At 48.1% G+C, this 18,549-nt stretch overlaps 1 long non-coding RNA gene across 1 annotated transcript; it reads right to left on the reverse strand.

The window, feature by feature from the left end:
* Positions 1-9,171: 9,171 nt before the first annotated feature.
* On the reverse strand, positions 9,172-11,608 carry LOC139602472 (uncharacterized). Its single transcript, XR_011683239.1, has 2 exons — positions 9,996-11,608; positions 9,172-9,586 (listed from the first exon to the last, which is right to left on the reverse strand). It is a non-coding gene; the product is annotated as an uncharacterized lncRNA (long non-coding RNA).
* Between the last annotated feature and the right edge of the window lie 6,941 nt (positions 11,609-18,549).

The following is an 18,549-nucleotide window of genomic DNA, read 5'->3' on the forward strand; positions in this document are numbered from 1 at the left end:
TTTGTCAGCATCCAGGTGCTGTGCTAGAGCCAGAGGGGTCAAGGCTTTCCAGAACCATAGGATCCGTAGCATCCTTGTGGTTGGAAAAGCCTTCTAAGGACATCGAGCCCAGCTGCTGCCCCCCCAAGTCAGGTCCCTAAACACCACATCTTGACATCCTTGACATGTCTCCAGGCATGGGGACTTCCCTGGGCAGCCTGCTCCTATGCCTGAGCACCCTTTCAGTGAAGAAATTTTCCCTCCAATCCAATCTAAGCCTTCCCTGCTGCAAGTTGAGGCCATTTCCTTTTGCCGTGTCACTTCTTACCTGGGAGACCTCGGTACTTCAACCTTACCTGCTCCTTCCCTAGGCGGTCTCTGGCTTGGCTGGAGGAGAGGAGAAACACTCCCACCACAGGAATGGCAGCTCAGGAGGTCCCACACCAAGGCCGGGGGAGCAGCCGTCCTCGCCAGAGCTCGCACGTCCCTTCTTCTCAGAGATTGGCTCTGCTTTTCCTCCCGGGCAGATCTCTGCCGAGTGCTTCACAATTGCCTGTTTGGAGGAGGGGGGGAAAAGAGGTTAGCCAAGTTTTTTATCCAGACTTAGCTGCTGGCTTTGCCTCCTCCTGACTTCCTTCTGCTAAGAAATCAGCTGCCTTTGGACTTCTAGGGGCAACTTGCACGTCATGCCTGAAAAGGAACTACAGAAAAGCGCCTCATTTATAAAGCCTCAGCCAAGAAGACAGATGCAGCTGCAGCTTTGCCATGCCCACTGCCTGCAGAGCCGGCAGGCACCAGGCCAGCTCTGCTCCTCCTTCAAGTTGTTCCCAAAGCTGCTGGAAGAACTGAAGGCTCCTTTGGCCTTCCATTGCTCGGCTTGTCCCGAGAAACAGCTTTGAGTGTTGTTACCCCTCCAGAAAGGAAGGGCCTTTCTGTCTCACACGCTCGGTGACACAAGGCTACGCAGCCTCTGCTCCAGGTGGGAAGGGCTTCCTTCCTCCTCTGGCACCTGGCTGGCACAGGGCACAGGTTGCTCAGAGGTCCTGGGGCTGCCCCATCGCTGCAAGTGCTCAAGGCCCGTCGGTGCTCTGCGATGAAGCTCTGAGCAAGCTGCTCGATGGAAGCACGTCCCTGCCCACGGCGGCAGCAGCCTTGGAATGAGGTGATCTTTAGAGCCCCTTGCAACCTGAATTCTTCCATGATTCTGGGAACTGAAAAAAGCGGGGAAAGAAATCTGTAAAGGTCACTAAATGCATCCAAGCACATCCCCAAGGATCCAATCCTCAGCAGCCCATGCAAGGCAAGGTCAGAGCTCTCTGCCCACCGAGGACACGGCAAGCAGCACGGACCTTTCTCCCACTCTCCAGCACGGAGAAGTGGGAAGCCAGAGGGAGTCCGTCTGTTTACAGACACCGGAGGGCGGCGGGACGGGGCGGGGCGGGACGGGGCGTGCGGTCTTACCTTGCAAAGCTGGCGGCAGAAAGGGCGGGCAGCGCCGCCGCCCCGCCGGGATTTTCCGGCCGGCCGTCGCTTCCGCCGCCTGGAGAGGCGCGTGCGCAGGCGGGGTGCAGCCCCGTTCCGACGGCGTTCGCCCGCCCCCGCTCGCTGCCCCCGGCCCGCAGAGCGCTGCGACCGCGCCTCCGCCGCCCGCCGAAAGCGGCCCCGCCGGGCCGCCCCCCCCCCCCCCCCCGGCCATTCTTCTCAGCCATCGTGTCCCTTTTGCACTCCTGAACGTCTTTCACCCCTCCCGGCCATTTACCGAGCCCGCCCCACCCGCCGCTGGCTCCCGCCCTGCCCGCAGCTCGCTCCCGCCCCTCGCCCTTGCCTTGCTCGGCAGCCGCGTCCTTGCCCCGCCCCCGGCAGCCAGCGGCGAGGGGCAGGGCGCTGGCTCGGGGGGCTGCAGTACTGCGCTCTGGCCACATGGCGGCAGACTCCCGGGTCCGCGATATCCCCGCCCTTTTGGCCGCCATTTTGAGAAGGTCAAAAAAAAAAATCCCGCGACATTGGCGACGCGCCACTCCCAACATGGCGGCCGAGAGAGGACCCCCCTCGGCCGAGAGAGCCGGTTACTCACATGCCGGTCAGAAACACGCCAAAATACGCCCGCCCGCGGCGCCACTGACCCCACAGCCCGTGTCGGGTACACCTGAAACGCAAGAGAAAATCCCACCGGGGCCGCGCCGGCGTCGGTGTTCCGTGCAGGCAGTCCGGATAGGCACACCGGGGTCCTCCGCTTTCCCGCCCTTTTGGCCACCATTTTCAGAAGGTCAAACTCCGCCACGCGCCACGCCCAAGAGGGCTGCCTGGCAGCGGCGGGCTGCAGTACCGCGCTCTGCCCACAAGGCGGCAGCACTGCCGCCCACCCCAGCCGGGGGCGCCGCGCGCCTTGGGCCTGCGGGCGGCCAAGGCGGCAAAAAAGAACAGGGGCCATCCCCCCCAGAAACTCCTCTAAAAATAAATGCCAAAAACCTGCCTCTTACCAAACAAGAACCAAATAAGCCCCCTTTCTTTCATGCCGTCTTGAAATAAATTTGATAGTTCTAGTTTTCCTAGTTCTATTCACACCCATATTTAGACCGGACAGTGATGTGTTAGGTCCTTTATACCATCTATTATGCCTATTCCTATTATCTGTATTTATTCATACTTTGTGGTTGTAGCAATATCATTATATATTGATTGTATATTTCTCGACTTCCATTTCGATTTCTATCATACTTTTATTCTTCCAAAAAAAATCCCATCTCTAACCAAACAAATACCAAAAAACCCTTCTTTTCAACTCTATTGAAATAGTTTTATATTTAGAGCTTGCATAATTAGATTCACTTTTATAGTCACCGTTTATACTGATGCATTCCATTCATCATTACATAGCACATATCTATTATTCACATCATAGAGATAAATCATTATTTTTATCATGTACCAAATCTACTGCTACAACTTCTTTTTTCTAATAGTTTCAATTTTTATATCCATCTTGATGTATTCATGAGATCTTTTTACAAGTAGATTTCTACCTTTCTATCATTTGTATTTGTAGTTTTTATAATAAAACCCCTGCTTTTGGCAAGTAAAAAACAAAACCATCCTTTCTTTTAAACTACTTTTAATAATGTTGTTGTATTTACAGTTACCATATCTATAATGTTTTACATATTATATCATAGCGATGTACTAGATTTATAGCTGTTTCCTATAATATACCATCATAAGATCTATACGGTATCGCTTGTATTACGTGTTGTATGGATTTATGTCACTTTACATTTACAATCCTTTAATAATTTGATCTATATATCTGCATAGATTCGCAACACATTTCTAGATTTAAAATTTCCTTTGAGCTGTGTTTATATTTAGCATCTCTATTGATATATCTATCAACATACACAATGCTCTTTGAAAAATACAATATCTTATTGGAATATATCATGACTTAAGTTACCTGTTAAATTTTAAATAGAGATCGAATAGATCAAAATAAAAGTTGATTCCCATTTCTACACATCTACTCGTTTTGTTTAAAGATAGCTATCCTTAGAATTTTACATTTAAAATCCAATTCCTAAATGCAATGACAAAACAAACAGCATCGAATTCCCACCAATGTCTTCCAAAACCATCAAGATACCTCCACCAGCCAAACAACTGCCAGCGAAAAAAACACACAACACTCTTTTCACTAACAGTTCTCATCACATCAGAAAAATGGAACCAAACGAAAAGAAAACCCTGGAGAAACACACGCAGCAAATCACAAAAACCTCTAAAAAAACCCAAACCAACTCGCTCAACTCCAATCAGTGCCACTGACCCTGAACGTTATTTTAAAAACTAACCGAAGTTCTACATCTACACTAACTCAAAGAATAAGCAATACTCTGTCAAAAGAACTTTAGAAAGCGAACTAATGAACGAAATAGAAAAAAAACAAAAAAATCTCAACCACTAAAAAATAAGAAAATAACTACCCAAAAAAAACCAACAAAAACCCTACTTAAAAAGACCCACCATATAAATACCCACGTTCCCAAAAATAAAACTGATCAATAACCACCAAATACGTCAAAGAACAAGAAAAAAAAGAAAAAAATAAAAAAAAAAACAAAAGAAAATACATTTGTAAAACAAAAGTCCCCCAAACCAAAGCAACTTTAATTTACATCAAAAAAATTATTCCCAACTGAAGAATAAACGCATAGAGCCTCATTCGATCAAAATAAAAATATCACCCAGAAATAAACACAAAGCCGAAAGAGAAACGTAACCATTGACAAGATCTCCCAAAGGATCCGTCACAATAAAACGTACACTACAATCAAACAAACCAAAGAAATAAAAGCCCTGGAAGACGAGAAACACAAACGCAATTAGAGAGATTTTAAAAACCCCGCTGCTATTAACGACACAACGCCACCTCGAACCCACCGAAACAAACGCTACACGCCCACGCTAATAAAAGCCACGGCGACAGAATTAAAATCCGAGCCGCTGCTTCACGCAACGACCCGTAGAAACCATTGCACGCCTTTAAAAACAGAATAGCCCGGCAAAAAAAATATCCGACTACAGAACTCGATTCAAACCAAACCTTTATCGTCACCACCTGAACCGAGAACCGTACCGGTCAGGAAGAACGCCATAGCCCTTAGCGCACACCCACTGCGACCAGAACAAACCCGTGCGATCGATCCCTACAAAGCCCCTCCGAACCACGACACCCAAGAACTTGCGGCAGCCCAACCCCGCGCTGCCGGCCCCGGACGGAGCGCGGCTCCCGGCGGCAAAGCGGCTCCTCCGGCGGCTGCTCCGGCGCGCAGGGGCGGCGCCGCCCCGGAGACCCCCCCGCCCCCGCCCGCTCCCCCTGCCCGGGGGGCCCCGGCGGCGCCCGAGCCCCGCGCCCGGAGCGGACAGAGCGGCCGGCACCGGCCGGGCCGGCGCAGCAGCGCCCGCGCCGCCTCTGCCGCCCTTGGCCGGCCCGGCGCCAGCTGCCCTCGGCTCCGCACGGCGGCTCGCACCGGCAAAGCGGCTCCGCCGCTGCCGCGCCAAATTCCCCCCGCGCCTCGGCACCCGCCCGGCCCGGGCCGGCAGCGCTCCCGAGCGGCAACGCTCCGGCCCGGGCCGCGGCCACAAGAAGCGCCCTCAAATGCAGCGGCACAGCCCGACTGCAGCCCTGCAAACGCCGCCAGAGCTGCGGCTTCCCGCAACTCAACCCCGAAACTGACGCCGCGGGCGGCGCTCACCTCGCTTCAACAAGGGCAAAGAAATGGCTTCTCCCCTTCAAGTTCATCCCCTAGGAGAGCAGAAAAGAAGGGGCTTTCCTCCAATGAAATCCTTCAAGCCATGTGCAAAGGGGGATTTTGACCTCCATTCAAACCCTTGCAAAGGAGGGACACCAGCGCTGTCCCCTCCATTTAAACCTTAGGATGATGAAAATGGGCTGGCTACCTTCCAATCAAAGCCATCCGATGACAACAATACTTTGCCCATTCCCGTTCAAATGGAACGCAGGGATTCCCTGTCACCCCTGGGATACCCCTAACAGCCGGGAAAAGGCAGCTTTTCCTTCAACCGACATCCTTGGAACCGCAAGCGAAAGCGGATCCCCCCCAGTTCCAACACAGACAATATTAGGAGAGTAGCCGCTTGCCTCTCCTTCATTTCTTTTGTCTTCACAAGCTCCCTTTTTGTTCCTGGGGAACCGGGGAGGGGGGACTGCCAAGATCCAATTGAAAAGGGAAAGGACCAAAGTCCCCGCTCCAAATCCACACGCGCTCACCCGTTCGGCTGCTGCTTCCCGGCACAAAGATTCGTCCCTCGGCACCTCCTTGAAGCGATGCTCCGCGGATCCAAGCGCGTATCCAGGTGTTCGCCCAGACGCTGCGAGAAGCTCTCGCAGTCCTTCCATGAGACAGCCCCGGGAGCCCCCCCATGAACCCCTCTACTCAGCAGCTCCATGCAAAAGGCAGCTGAGGCGAAGCCTCCCCCTAAAACAGCCTCGCACCCCCCCCCCCCCCCCCGGCAGGAGCCGGCCCCTCATCATCCTCACAGCTCACACCTGGGGCTGCTCCGAGCCCCCCATCATCCTCACAGCTCACACCTGGCGCTGGTGCCACTCTCCAACAGCGCCTCTCCCCGTCCAGCACACAGCCCGCTTCTCACAGACACAGAGCCAACAGAAATCTGCTCCGGGTGCTGGCTGTTCTTAGTCCGTCTGCTTCCACAATTCAGACACGGACGTGCGCTGATGGCACTGAGGGAAAGCTTTCCAGTGCACAAAACTGTCATTCTGGTAGCACGCTTTGAGACGCCTTCAGAAAAAGCAGAATCAGCGCCGCCTCCTAAGAGCCCTGCTGAGGAACCCCGCCCTCCTTGGGACACCCCCAATGCAGCAGAGCTCGAAAAACGAGGGCAAAAGTCAAGCTTGGAGTGGAAAAAGACAATAGAAATACAGCAGCCTTTCAAGAAAGCCTTCACACAGTAATAGTGGGACCCGGTCCCATTTCTTCTTTCCTTGCTCTCTGGAATGACATCAATACGAAGTAAAAAACCCACACGAAACACAAGGCAGAGCTGGGATTTGACACGTCTTCCTTTTGGCTCTCGGGATGACAAGCGCCTCTTCCGGGACTGCGACACGCTTTGGGCGCTGGCAGAGAACGGAGGCAAAAGGTGCCAGAGAGCCCTTTCTATCGCCTTCAGCCCCTGCAGCTGTTCTGAGGGTTCCAGGGCACAGCTCGCTCCGTTCCTAGATCAAAACCTCACGGCAATATCTTCAGAACTACTACGCATCTCCAGTCGGAACCTTCTACATTCCTGTAAACAAATGAGTGCATAGAGAGGGTTTCTCCCCAGCTGAGTTTAGAGACCAATTCCTATTCTTTAGCGATACCTAGAAAACCGAATGCCTTGCCAGGTTTTAGCATCCTACACCCACTCACCCCTCCCTGTGCATTTGGTGGCAGCTTTGGGTCCCTCTGGGGGACGGCACCCAGCGTGACCCCCGCCCCTCGCCCGCCCCCCACCTGCTCCTGCACCGCCGTGGGGCTCCCTCTCCCGGGCACCTTGGGCTGCCCCCAACGGCATCAGAGCCCCGAGTCTTCACCCCGCCTTTCCCTGACCCCCAAAGAAGGCTCCGAACGAATCCGACTGCCCCGGACAGCAGCGCAGCGCTTCCCCCAAGCCCTTCCCACACGTGCATGGCCCCAGCAAGGGATTCTGCTGCAACAAGAAAGGGGGGGGCAGCCCCCAGAAGGCTTGAGGTTCCTGCCCAGCCTCGCTGTCACGGGCCAGGGGCAGCGAGAGAGGGAGCGGCACAGACGGCGGGGACGGCCCGGCACGGAGCGGGGGCCGCTCTCAGCGCGATGCCGGCAAAGCCGCAGCTCCGGCGCTGTCGGCCGCGCTGCTTGAGCGGCACGGGGGGATCCGCCGAGAGCCTCCGGCCCCGCGCGGGGACTCCCGCAAGGGCCCAGGGGCGCCGGGCTCCGGCCCTCGGGGCTTTATTCTCCGGCAGCCCGAGCCCCGCGGCTGCGGGGCAAAGAAGGAAAGGGGGCACGGGAAGAGAGGAGCGAGAGCAGGGCACGACAAAGGGCGGCGAGGGAGCTCGGGCTGTGCAGGAAAGCGGCACGGGAAGGGAAAGCCCGGGACGAGGGTACACGGAGGCTGGGCACAGGAAGGAGAGAGGGCGAACAGAAGGGAGTAGCGGGCTAGGGACAGGACAGGAAGGAGCCGGCTTTGCGGGGGGAGAGGGAATGGGGGAAAGGGAGCGAGAGAAGTCGAAGACGGGGAGAAGGAAGGAGGGCTAGAGAGAGGGACAGGCGGGGAAGCCTCCCAGAGCCCCGGCTGCACCCCGAGCCCGGCCCGGCGCCTCGCCCTGCCCGGGATGCTGCGGCGCTCGGCGGAGCTCGGCTCGCTCCGGAGACGCTCGGCTCGAGCCGGCTCTTGGCGCCTCAACTCGGCTCTTGGCGCCTGCATTCGCCTCTTCGGCCGAGCTCGCCTCGCTTCGGCCCAACTCCCAGCCGCTCTGTGCCTTCGGCGCGCCTCGGCTCCGCTCGCCTCGCCTCGGCTCCCCGACGGCGGGCGGGCAAGCGCCGCCGCCTCCCGTTCAGCTCGCCCGGCTCGGGGCTCTCCCGCTGCCGCCTCCCGCGGGCGGCCCGGCCACGGCGCGGACACGACCGGGAGCGCGGGCTCGGGCAGGAGCTCATTAGGCTGGGAGCGCACTGGCGCTAAGCAGCGCGCACGAGAGCAGCAGGCTCGCTTCGCCTGAGCTCGGCTCGCTTCGCTTCAGGCAGCCTCGGAAGCCTCGCCTCGGTTCGCTCGAGGCCGTCAGGGTCGGCCGCTCTCGCCTTGCTTCGGCCGAGCTCGTGCGATTCCCCCGAAGGCGGCGGCGTTCGGTTGTGTTTTTAGAAATAGCCTCCTCTATCGATTGGATCTCTCTACAGTTAGATTTATATTTCTAGAATACGTCTATTAATCCAAACAAAAACCCCATCTCTAACCAAATAAATACACGAAAACACCTTCTTTTAAACGGTATCGAAATATTTTTATACTTTGTGTAATTATACTCACATTTATATTTATCGTTTCTTTTGATGCAATCTATTAATAATTATCTATAATATCTATAAAATTCTAGACATGTATTTAAAGTATTATCTATATTATGTATCGTATCTACTGCTGCAACTGATTTTTTCTTCTAGTTTTAAACTTTATCTGTATGTATTTATGATATCTTTCTAGACTTAGATTTCTACCTTCATATTCTTTGTATTTATCATTTTTATCATCAAAACCCTGCCTATTGACAAGTAAAAAAACCCGCTTTCTTTAACGATCTAAAAAATATTTTTATATTTATAATTTTCCTATTTCTATTTATAATTTGCTCTCTAGTACGTGCTCCTGCACCGCAGTGGGGCTCCCTCTCCTGGGCACCTCGGGGTGCCCCCAACGGCATCAGAGCCCCGAGTCTTCACCCCCCCCCCCCCCCCCCCCCTTTTCCTCTAGTTAGAAACTACACTGGAACTTTTTTCTGGAAACAAAGACATGACCTAAATCCTCTCCCCATGTCCTAGACAGATAGATGTTCAGTTCTTAGTTGACTGGGCAGCAGTTTCTTCAATAGAATGATAAACAATATGGAAACGTTTTAGCTACAAGCAAATAGGCAAATCATCGGAACAAGGTCCTGGTGGCCAGCCACTGCAGTTCTTTTGAAGCAATTTTTTAAACAATCAAATACTGATACCACAAAAAATAAAGCAAAAAGCTGACTACTGGCTAAGAAAGAAGGAAAAATTAACTTTGGACGACAACAACAACATTCCAAGGACACAGGCTTTTTTCCAATCTCAGACCTTATTACTACTACCTCTCTTGGGAATTCTCATCGTGGATCCCAAAAGGAATAAATCCCTCAGCGTGTCCTAAAGCACCAAGGAGCTACCTACAAGTGAAGGTGGCTACTTTCAGTGCAGACACAGCTGATGACACAGCAGTGGCACAGTTCTGTGCTGCACAGGGATAGTACTGTCTCCTCTTCTCCAGCAGCTGACTCTCTCCTGCCATGGCTTCTGTAAATGCATCAGAGCACGACCTTAACCACAAACAGGCAAGAAAACACCATCCGAAGTCTTTCATTAAGCAGTACAAGAAGGGTTCCAAGCAGAGACCAACAGAATTTCAAGGAAGCAGTATGCAATTAAACCCCCTCAGATTTGTTCAAGTAGCCGGCAAAATGGAACCATTCAGAAACGACAAAGAAAACCCCCCCAAGTATTTATACAGGAGTCCTTAATGTCAGAAAGGGGATGACAGGTTATGTTCAGATAAGATGAATGTTTATTTGGATCTATAAATAAACTTCTCTCGTGGTCCTTTGCCAAAAAATAGAACCTACAAGTGAACACCTACACCTGCCTCAAGAGACCTAACGAGCCCCTGGCAGCCACCGGCATCAAAGCGCAGTGGATGTTTCTAATCCAGGCTAAGGAGAACAATGTCACCTTTTGTTCTCTCCAGTTTGTTTCCTCTGCAGTCCTAGTTGCTTCTTATGATTTTTACAGTCTCTGTATCTTCTCGGGCAGCGCTGAGTCTGACGACCGGGATACGAGAGTCCTTCCCTGCCCTACGGAGAGAACCAGGAAAAAAAGTTCAAAAAAGAACAGGGCAGTTTGAAGTTAATACCTCCGACGAGAAGCAGCACCCGACAAACAGAGCAACGGTGAACAAAGCGTGACACCTCCCTGGGGACAGAAGACTTACAAACTCTCCGGGATTTACAATTCCAGTAACCAAGCCCTTCAGCACAGCAGCCAAGTGTCCCATCAGGTGGTGCTGCACCAAAGCACGATCCGAGAGGTTCCAAAGAGTGAAATGCACGTTACTGTCCAAAGACGTAAAATCTTGCAAAATAACAAAACTACAATAGATCTAAACTACAGGGCAAGAGTACAAGTGTTAGCTTGTGGAGCTGGAACCATCCAGGTGAGCAACTGCTAACTGGATCCTCAACAGACTTTGAGGAACCCTTCAGGATACAGAAGGATTTTCCCCAGAAATTGCACAGGCCGAGTTTTGATAGAAGTACACTTGCCAGATGCTCAGAAACGTCACCCATCCTCCTCCGGGTGTCCTGAGAGAGCTGCGAATGGCTCTCACCTGGTTTGAGCTGGTTCTGTAAGGGCTCAGGGTGAATTTCACCAGATGCAACCAAACTGGGCAACACCCAGTGGGACAGAAGGAACCCAAAGCTTGTTTTACCCAACGCTTGGGTAAGCAGAGCTCCAGCAAATACTGAGGAAACGGACAGAACGGGGTAACAAATAATAAACATAACTTTTTTTTTTTTAACTTGCCTTTTTTTTTTTTTTTTTCAGATGAGCAAAACAATTAAGGAGAAGGTGAAAACCTCACCATGACTGAACATTTCATCACCTGTAAGCTGACCATCCTTAGCATAGAGGACTCCAAATTTAAAATTCACCGATCCCTGGAAAATAAAACCAAATATTATTTGGTGAACAGTCAAACAGAAGACATAAAAATTTGGTTCCTCTAATCTTTGCCTACATCCTACACGTTAGAACATACATTTTATACCATCTCCTACTACACAATAATTTACCTTTAAACTTTGATAGTATAGCATAAAATCATTAACTTAGACGGGTGATCAATTATTATTAAGTTGGTGCTTCAAGTTATTTTTGCTGTCAGGTTCAAAAAAACATGACTTCTTTTTACTGTAACGAGCAATTGATTTAGAAGTCATCAAAAGCCCATCCAAATACAAAGCCGTATTCACCGGACGGGTCTGTGAGCAAGAAGTAGTTAGGCTTGTACTCACCTCTTGCCCTTCAAGAACCAATACATCCTGTCAACAAAAACAGCATCTTTAGCCCCCTCCTATTAAAGATTCTACAAGGATGATGCTTTTATTGGTGTTTAGAAGTTTGGATTTGAAATGGCCAGTTCAATGGATAAAGAGACAGTTTAAGTAGTATTAGATTATTATTCTTATTAGCTACTGGAAGAAACAAACCAGTAGGATCTATACTTAATTACTTCTATTTCCAGGAAATCATAAAGAAAAAGAACCAAACCAAAAAAAGTCACTTCCTACCTTTTGTATCTCAGGATGAAAAATGTCTCTTGGGCTCTTCTCCAGTTTCTCCAGACTCCTGGCACTGAAATGCAAATGAACGAGTGCTTTATAGGAGGGCAAGTGCACATTCCAACCCCGAAGCACCAACCGATGGCAGTTACAGCGCTTACAAAATGAATCGTTCCCAGAGCCTCTGGGAAATGGAACGGTTTGTGCAACTGCCATTTCTCCCCCAAAATACTAACTCCCAACACTTCCTAAACTTAGTTTGCATTTTAAAAACAGAAATTAGGGAGACTCAGGGTGGAGATCAGGTTGAAATTGATTTCCTTCTAAAGCACAGGGGCTCTGTTCCATCACCCTTCACTTTGGCTCCGCACGGAATCACAGGGAGCATTTTAGGAGGGCTCAAGAACCAATTCTATTTCTCTCTTTTTTCTAGTGCTCTCTCTTCCTAAATAATTCAAGGCAAGTCAAATGAAAAAGGACAAGTTCAGCAGCAAATTCACACTTTTCCCCTTTGTCTGCTCAAGAACAGGCTTTAAAACCACTTCTTGCTGCCTTCAACGGTTAAGACTTGCAAAACGGTTTCGCAAGTTTGATAGGTTTATCATAAAAACCACAGAACGCAAGCTCTGAATGACAGGAAAAGGTACACAGGCAAATATCTCAGCTGATGGTGGCTTATTTGTAAACACAGACCTTAACGGAGATTGCACGCAGAATGTTTCAGTGGGACTCGAAGGGAAAAATATTTTCTGAGTACCCTGTAAACAAGAAAAGCTAGGATATATTACAGGACATACCCACTTCTTCTGCATATTCAAATAGGATTATCAATAAAAACATTTAAGAAGGAAGAAAACCAAGGTAATTTTACTCAGCTATATTTACTGCCGATTTAGAGGAAAAAAAAAAAAAAAAAAAGTGAACCAGAAACGCCTACAGTAGAACTTTAAAACAATTGCTTGGATAAAAGCAGCTCATGGAACATGAAGTAGAAAAAAAGCGAAACCAGTATCAGACCTGCCTATTTTCTTACCATTGCACAAGAAAATCCGACAAGCGGTAGAAAGTCACTGCCTAAAACCGATCCTAGGATGTAACCGAGAACAATGGAGGCATTTGCTAATCTAAACGGAAACCTTTTCCGGACCCTAGTGTCAAATCACACGTTTTGTCTCTCAGCAGCTCGAGGCTGGAGAGCATTTCCCCTGGGGGTCGGGAGGGCAGGGCCACAAGGGGCTGAGTTTGCCGATCGCACCTGTGCCATCAGAAGGATCCTGCCCGGCGCTCCTTGCGCTCGCCATTCTCCGGGCCATCGCTGTGTTTTACTGCTCAGCGATGCCGCTCCATCTGTTTGCGTGGAAGGAAGAGCCACGAGCACTGAGGCACTCAGCAGCCGTGTCATGCCAGCGATGTCGAGCGCTCTCTGCTCGCAAGGCTGAGCACGCCGCGGAGCCGCCTCCGCAGCCGCTCGTCCGCCCCCGCCCGCAGCAGCGGCAGCGGCCCGAGGGAGACGGCTGCAGCTCGGCGGCTCCCGCGCCTCCGCCAGCCCGAGGGCAGCCGCCGCACAGTGACCGCGGCAGCGCCCGGCGCCGCTCGCCCGGGGCGGCTCCTGCAGCTCCCGGCCCGCGGCAGCAAAGCACCGCCTGGCGCTCCGCCCCGCCCGAGCTCAGCCCCCGCCACCGGGACCGCTGAGCGAGGCCGAGGCACCGGGCGGACGCCCCTTCCGCGCCGCTCGGCTCCGTGCGGGCGGCCGGACGGAGGCTTCGCCCCTCCAGCGTCGCTGCCGCGGCTCCGTCCCGCGCGGGACAGGCGCCGGGAGCTCCCCGCGCCCAGCCCGCTCCCCCGGCGAGCGGCCGCCTCGGCCCGCCAGCCATTCATATGGCGCGTCGGCCGTTGCGTCAGACGCCGCGCTTTACGGCCGCAGGGCCTGCCGGGAGTTGGAGTCTCGGACTGACAGCCACCGCTCCGTTCTCCGCCACCGGGAGCTGCGCTCCCGCCAGGGGATCAAACGGCTCCTTCGCTCCTGGGCGCGGAAGCACCTTAGGCAGCACCGCCCCTCCCGAATGTCCTTTCTTTTCCACTCCAACTATTTTTTCTTTTTTTTCCACTCTGTTTTTCACCCCCTTTTGCACTTTGGCTCTTTCTTTTTCACTCTCACCCTTTTCCTTTTTCATTTTTTTTCTTCCTTTCTCTTCCTCCTTTTTTTTTTCTTCCTTTCCTTTTTCCTTTTCTTTCTTTCTCTCTTTCTTTCTGTCTGTCTTTCTCTATTTCTTTCTCTCTCTCTTTCTTTCTTTCTCTCGCTCTCTTCCTTTCTCTCTTTCTTTCTTTCTGTCTCTCTCTTTCTGTCTCTCTCTTTCTTTCTCTCTGTCTCTCTTTCATTCTTTCTCTCTGTCTCTCTCTCTCTCTCTTTGTCTCTCTGTCTCTCTTTCTTTCTTTCTCTCTGTCTCTCTTTCTTTCTCTCTGTCTCTCTTTCTGTCTCTCTTTCTCTCTCTCTCTTTCTTTCTCTCTGTCTCTCTCTCTCTTTCTTTCTCTCTGTGTCTCTGTCTCTCTCTCTTTCTTTCTCTCTGTGTCTCTGTCTCTCTCTCTTTCTTTCTCTCTGTGTCTCTTTCTTTCTTTCTCTCTGTCTCTCTTTCTTTCTTTCTCTCTGTCTCTCTTTCTGTCTCTCTCTCTGTCTCTCTTTCTGTCTCTCTCTCTGTCTCTCTTTCTTTCTCTCTTTCTCTTTCTTTCTTTCTTTCTCTCTGTCTCTCTTTCTGTCTCTCTTTCTTTCTTTCTTTCTTTCTCTCTTTCTCTCTCTTTCTTTCTCTCTTTCTTTCCCTGTATGTCTAATCTTGGATTTCCATTCTGGCTTTAGGATAAAAAAGCAGCAGTAGAAACGTTCAGGCTACCGGGGAGTGCAAAAAACCCCAAAACGGTAATGATTTTAGGAAAACTATTTCCTCCATGGGAGCCTGAAATTTTCTACAGCTGCAGGTGACATAGAGCTTTTATTTCTTCTTCTAGATAGTTTATACTTAATACTCTATGTATACAGCGCCCCCTGCCGTCTTCATGGGCGCACTGCAGGCACGGCGCCCTTTGCCGTCTGCATGGGCGCACTACGGGCACAGCGCCCCCTGCCGTGTGCATGGGCGAACTGCAGGCAGAGTGCCGCCGAATGACGTCACCTCGTCGACACGGCGCCCCGCCCCGGCCCCGCCCCCAGCGCCCCTCGGAAAGACCCCAAGGCGTAGCCGTTTTGCCAGCTGCCTGATCAAAATGCCGACACCCACCTCGAGCCCTAGAAACGATTTCCCGCGACGCCGAACCCTGCAGGCGAACCGGAATGCCATCATCGCAATTGAAACGCCACAGAAAAGCTCGTCGGGGCCGCGCCGGCATCGGTGTTCCGTGCAGGCAGTCCGCATAGACACACCGCCGGGGGCCCTCCGTTCTTCCGCCCTTTTGAGAAGGTCAAACAAACTCCGCCACGCGCCACGCCCAAGAGGGCTGCCTGGCGGCGGCGCCGGGCTGCAGTACCGCGCTCTGCCCACAAGGCGGCAGCACTGCCGCCCACCCCAGCCGGGGGCGCCGCGCGCCTTGGGCCTGCGGGCGGCCAAGGCGGCAAAAAAGAACAGGGGCCATCCCCCCCAAAAACTCCTCTAAAAATAAATGCCCCAAAACAACCAGGAAGAAGAAAAAAATCCTCCTGCCTCTAACCTAAGAGGATAAAAAAAAAAAAAACCAAAAAAACAAACCAAACCCAACAATTTCTTTTAAAAAATATGTAAATATTTTTAAAAATAGTTTTTCATATTAATATTCACCTTTCTATTTCTAATGCGTATTGATGTATATTTATACATTTCTATTTATAAATAAATTTCTATTCTATAGTACATCTCTCCCTAGTACTTAAATTTATTTCTCTATTTTGATACATATTTTTACATAGTAAGTATATATTTGTTAGGATTTTTGCTTCTGTAACGCTTACATTATTTAAAATAATTCCCCTGCCCCTACCCGGATAAAAGCCAAAAAGAACCCCCTTTCATTTCGACTGCATTTAAATTTGTAAAAAAAATTTTTTTTTTTCATCTTTATATCCACATTTATATTTCAAATGTATATTGATGTGTAATGTTTATTTTTACATTTATAATTTCCGATTTTTTATAAGTTTATATTCTATTTTACATCTGTTCCTATTTCTTCTATTTATTGACATCTTTTTATTCATATCTTTCTATATTTAATCGATATTTCTGTGTTAGGATTTTTACTTCTGTAACTCTTCCATTATTTAAAATAAAACCCCTGCCTCTACCCAAATTCAAGCCAAAAAGAACCCCTTTCTTTTCAACTCTATTTCAATCTTTTTTAAAACTGTATCTTTCAGGTTCATATTCACATTGACATTTAAAGTGTATATCAATGTCTACTCTTATTTGTATTCTATATTACATCCCTTCCTATTATTTCTATTTCCTTAGGTTTTATATTTATATCTTGATTATCTATCTCAATATTTAGAAACAGGTAAGAGTAATATCTATATTCATATTATTTCAAATAAAAACCCTGCCTCTAACCCAAGAAGAACCCAAAAAACCCCAACCCTTTCCTTTAGACAATATTTGAATAGATTTTACCCCTAGGTTTTCCTATTGATAGTCACATTTCTATTTCTAATGTGTATTGCTTACTGATCCATTTCTCTTTATCAATGTCAATTTATAAATCAATTGATATTCTATATTCCATCTATTCCGAGGACTTATTTCTATATTTTTATACGTATTTTGATTCAATGATTATCTATTTCTGCCTTCAGATTTTCACTTCTGGAACACTTGTATTATTTCAAATAAAACCCCTGCCTCTACTCAAACAAAAGCCAAAAAATTCCCTTTCTTTCCAACTATATTTACATCTTCTTCTATTTCTATTCCCATTTCTCATTTATACTGCCACATAAGGTCATTTCTATTCTATACTACAACTCTTCATATTACTGACATAGATTTAGATTTCAATTTCTATCCATAGTTTCGTCATTTCTCTTTCTAGACTTATGATAGATTTCTATCTTAAGATTCACATTTCTATAATACTTCTATTATTTCAAATAAAACCCCTGCCTCTAACCAAACAAAAACCAAAGACACCCCTTTATCTAAACCATATTTAAAACTCTAAAAATCATCTCATTTTTCATCATTCTCTTCACATTTACTTTTATAATTTTTATTTATTACATTTGTAGGTATTAAACATACTCGAGAGAATACCTTTTAATAGAATAATAGATATATAGTATTTTTATATCCTAGATATTCTTTTACTTCTATTTCTTTATATTCAATATTTAGAGAGATCGGTATACGCGTTATATATTTGGAGATCTGGATTTTTGTATTATTTCTATCTAGAAAAAAAACCCCAGCCTATAACCTAATAAAAACCAAAAAATCCCCAATTCCTTTTAACTCTATCTAAATATTTTTATATTTACAACCGATCTTTAGATATCTTTGTATACATATATAATAGACTATCATTTCTATAGATTAGCATCTGTTACAATAATATACTATATAGTATAGTTTTATGTGTTTATCTATTTGTTTTCTATATTTATGTTTACCACTATCATTTTATATTTGTTTTTATATTGATATTTATTTCTACTTTAATTAATCTATATATTAGACCGTATCAATTCATTAACCCAACGCATCAGAACCACACAAATACCGCACCTTCGGCAGCACCGGTACGCAGCCCACGCTCATCCCATCGCAGCGTATCCAAACCAAACCTATTTCTAGGACTAACAGAACAAAGACCCCACAACATTTAACCCTAAGAAAAACTCAAATCAACCAAACTGTCAAGACATTTGAAATCCCACTATAACTAGCCCAAAAGCTCCGTACATTCTCATCATAAACTTCCTCCTCAACCAATGGCTCAAAACCCCAAAAAACTCAGATACACATGGAAAATGACAGAACTGCTAGTCAAAACAAACACCCATGAAAAATTAAATCCAACCAACTCACTAAACTCAAAACCCTACAACTGACCCTAAACATTACTAAAAAAAGCCCCCAAAGCTCTACCTTGAGGCTAACTCACAAATAATAACCAATCATCTAGAAAGGTTATCTTCCAAATTTTAAAACAACTCATTAAAAGCATGAAAATAAAAAAAATCGAAACTATTAAAATACTAAAAAATATCACTACCCAAATTGAAAGACACATTGCCTCTAGAAACCCACCGTATACAAATGCCCCTGTCCCCCAAAAGAAAACCAGAAACAAAACAGCAAAGCAGAAAGAAATCGGAACTTAGGAACGCTAAAACCAGAACGTTCAAGAAGTTCCACCATATCCCTGATCATACACCGACTACAAACAACGTGAAACGATACAAACAATTCTTAAAGACCGCCTTAAAACCACTACATTAAAAACCCTTTCACCAATTCAAAACTGCATTGAACAAAAGCCATCTCATAAATTAACACCCAAAACTCCAGCAGCCCAGCTGGCCCTACCAAATCTCTCTGTTGATACACACAGTAAACAAAACCAAAATCCCAGGAATGCCTATCAGAAGTCTAGGAAAGAAACCTCTTGAAATTTATCCTACCTCAAATACAAACCAACCCGTCCAGAAAGTTAGCTTCACTCAAAAAAACTATTTACACAGAGGTAATAAGACCAAGAAATAAAACAACACACCATATAACGAACCACCAACGAATACAACAGCGAAGGAAAAAAAAAACCCACGTTTTTTTCTTTTTTTTAATTTCAACTAGCTTCCTTTATTAGCTAGAACCAAAGATTTTGCCAGGGCTGTAACAACAACAACAACTTCTTTTTCTTCTTCTCCTTCTGAAATGTCCCTTCTCCTTCCCAAATTCCTTACAACTTCTGCGTTTGAATCCAAG

This window comes from Agelaius tricolor, unplaced genomic scaffold, assembly GCF_023055355.1.
Source record: "Agelaius tricolor isolate 1412-34295 unplaced genomic scaffold, bAgeTri1.0.p SCAF_34, whole genome shotgun sequence".
Lineage (NCBI taxonomy): Eukaryota > Metazoa > Chordata > Aves > Passeriformes > Icteridae > Agelaius > Agelaius tricolor.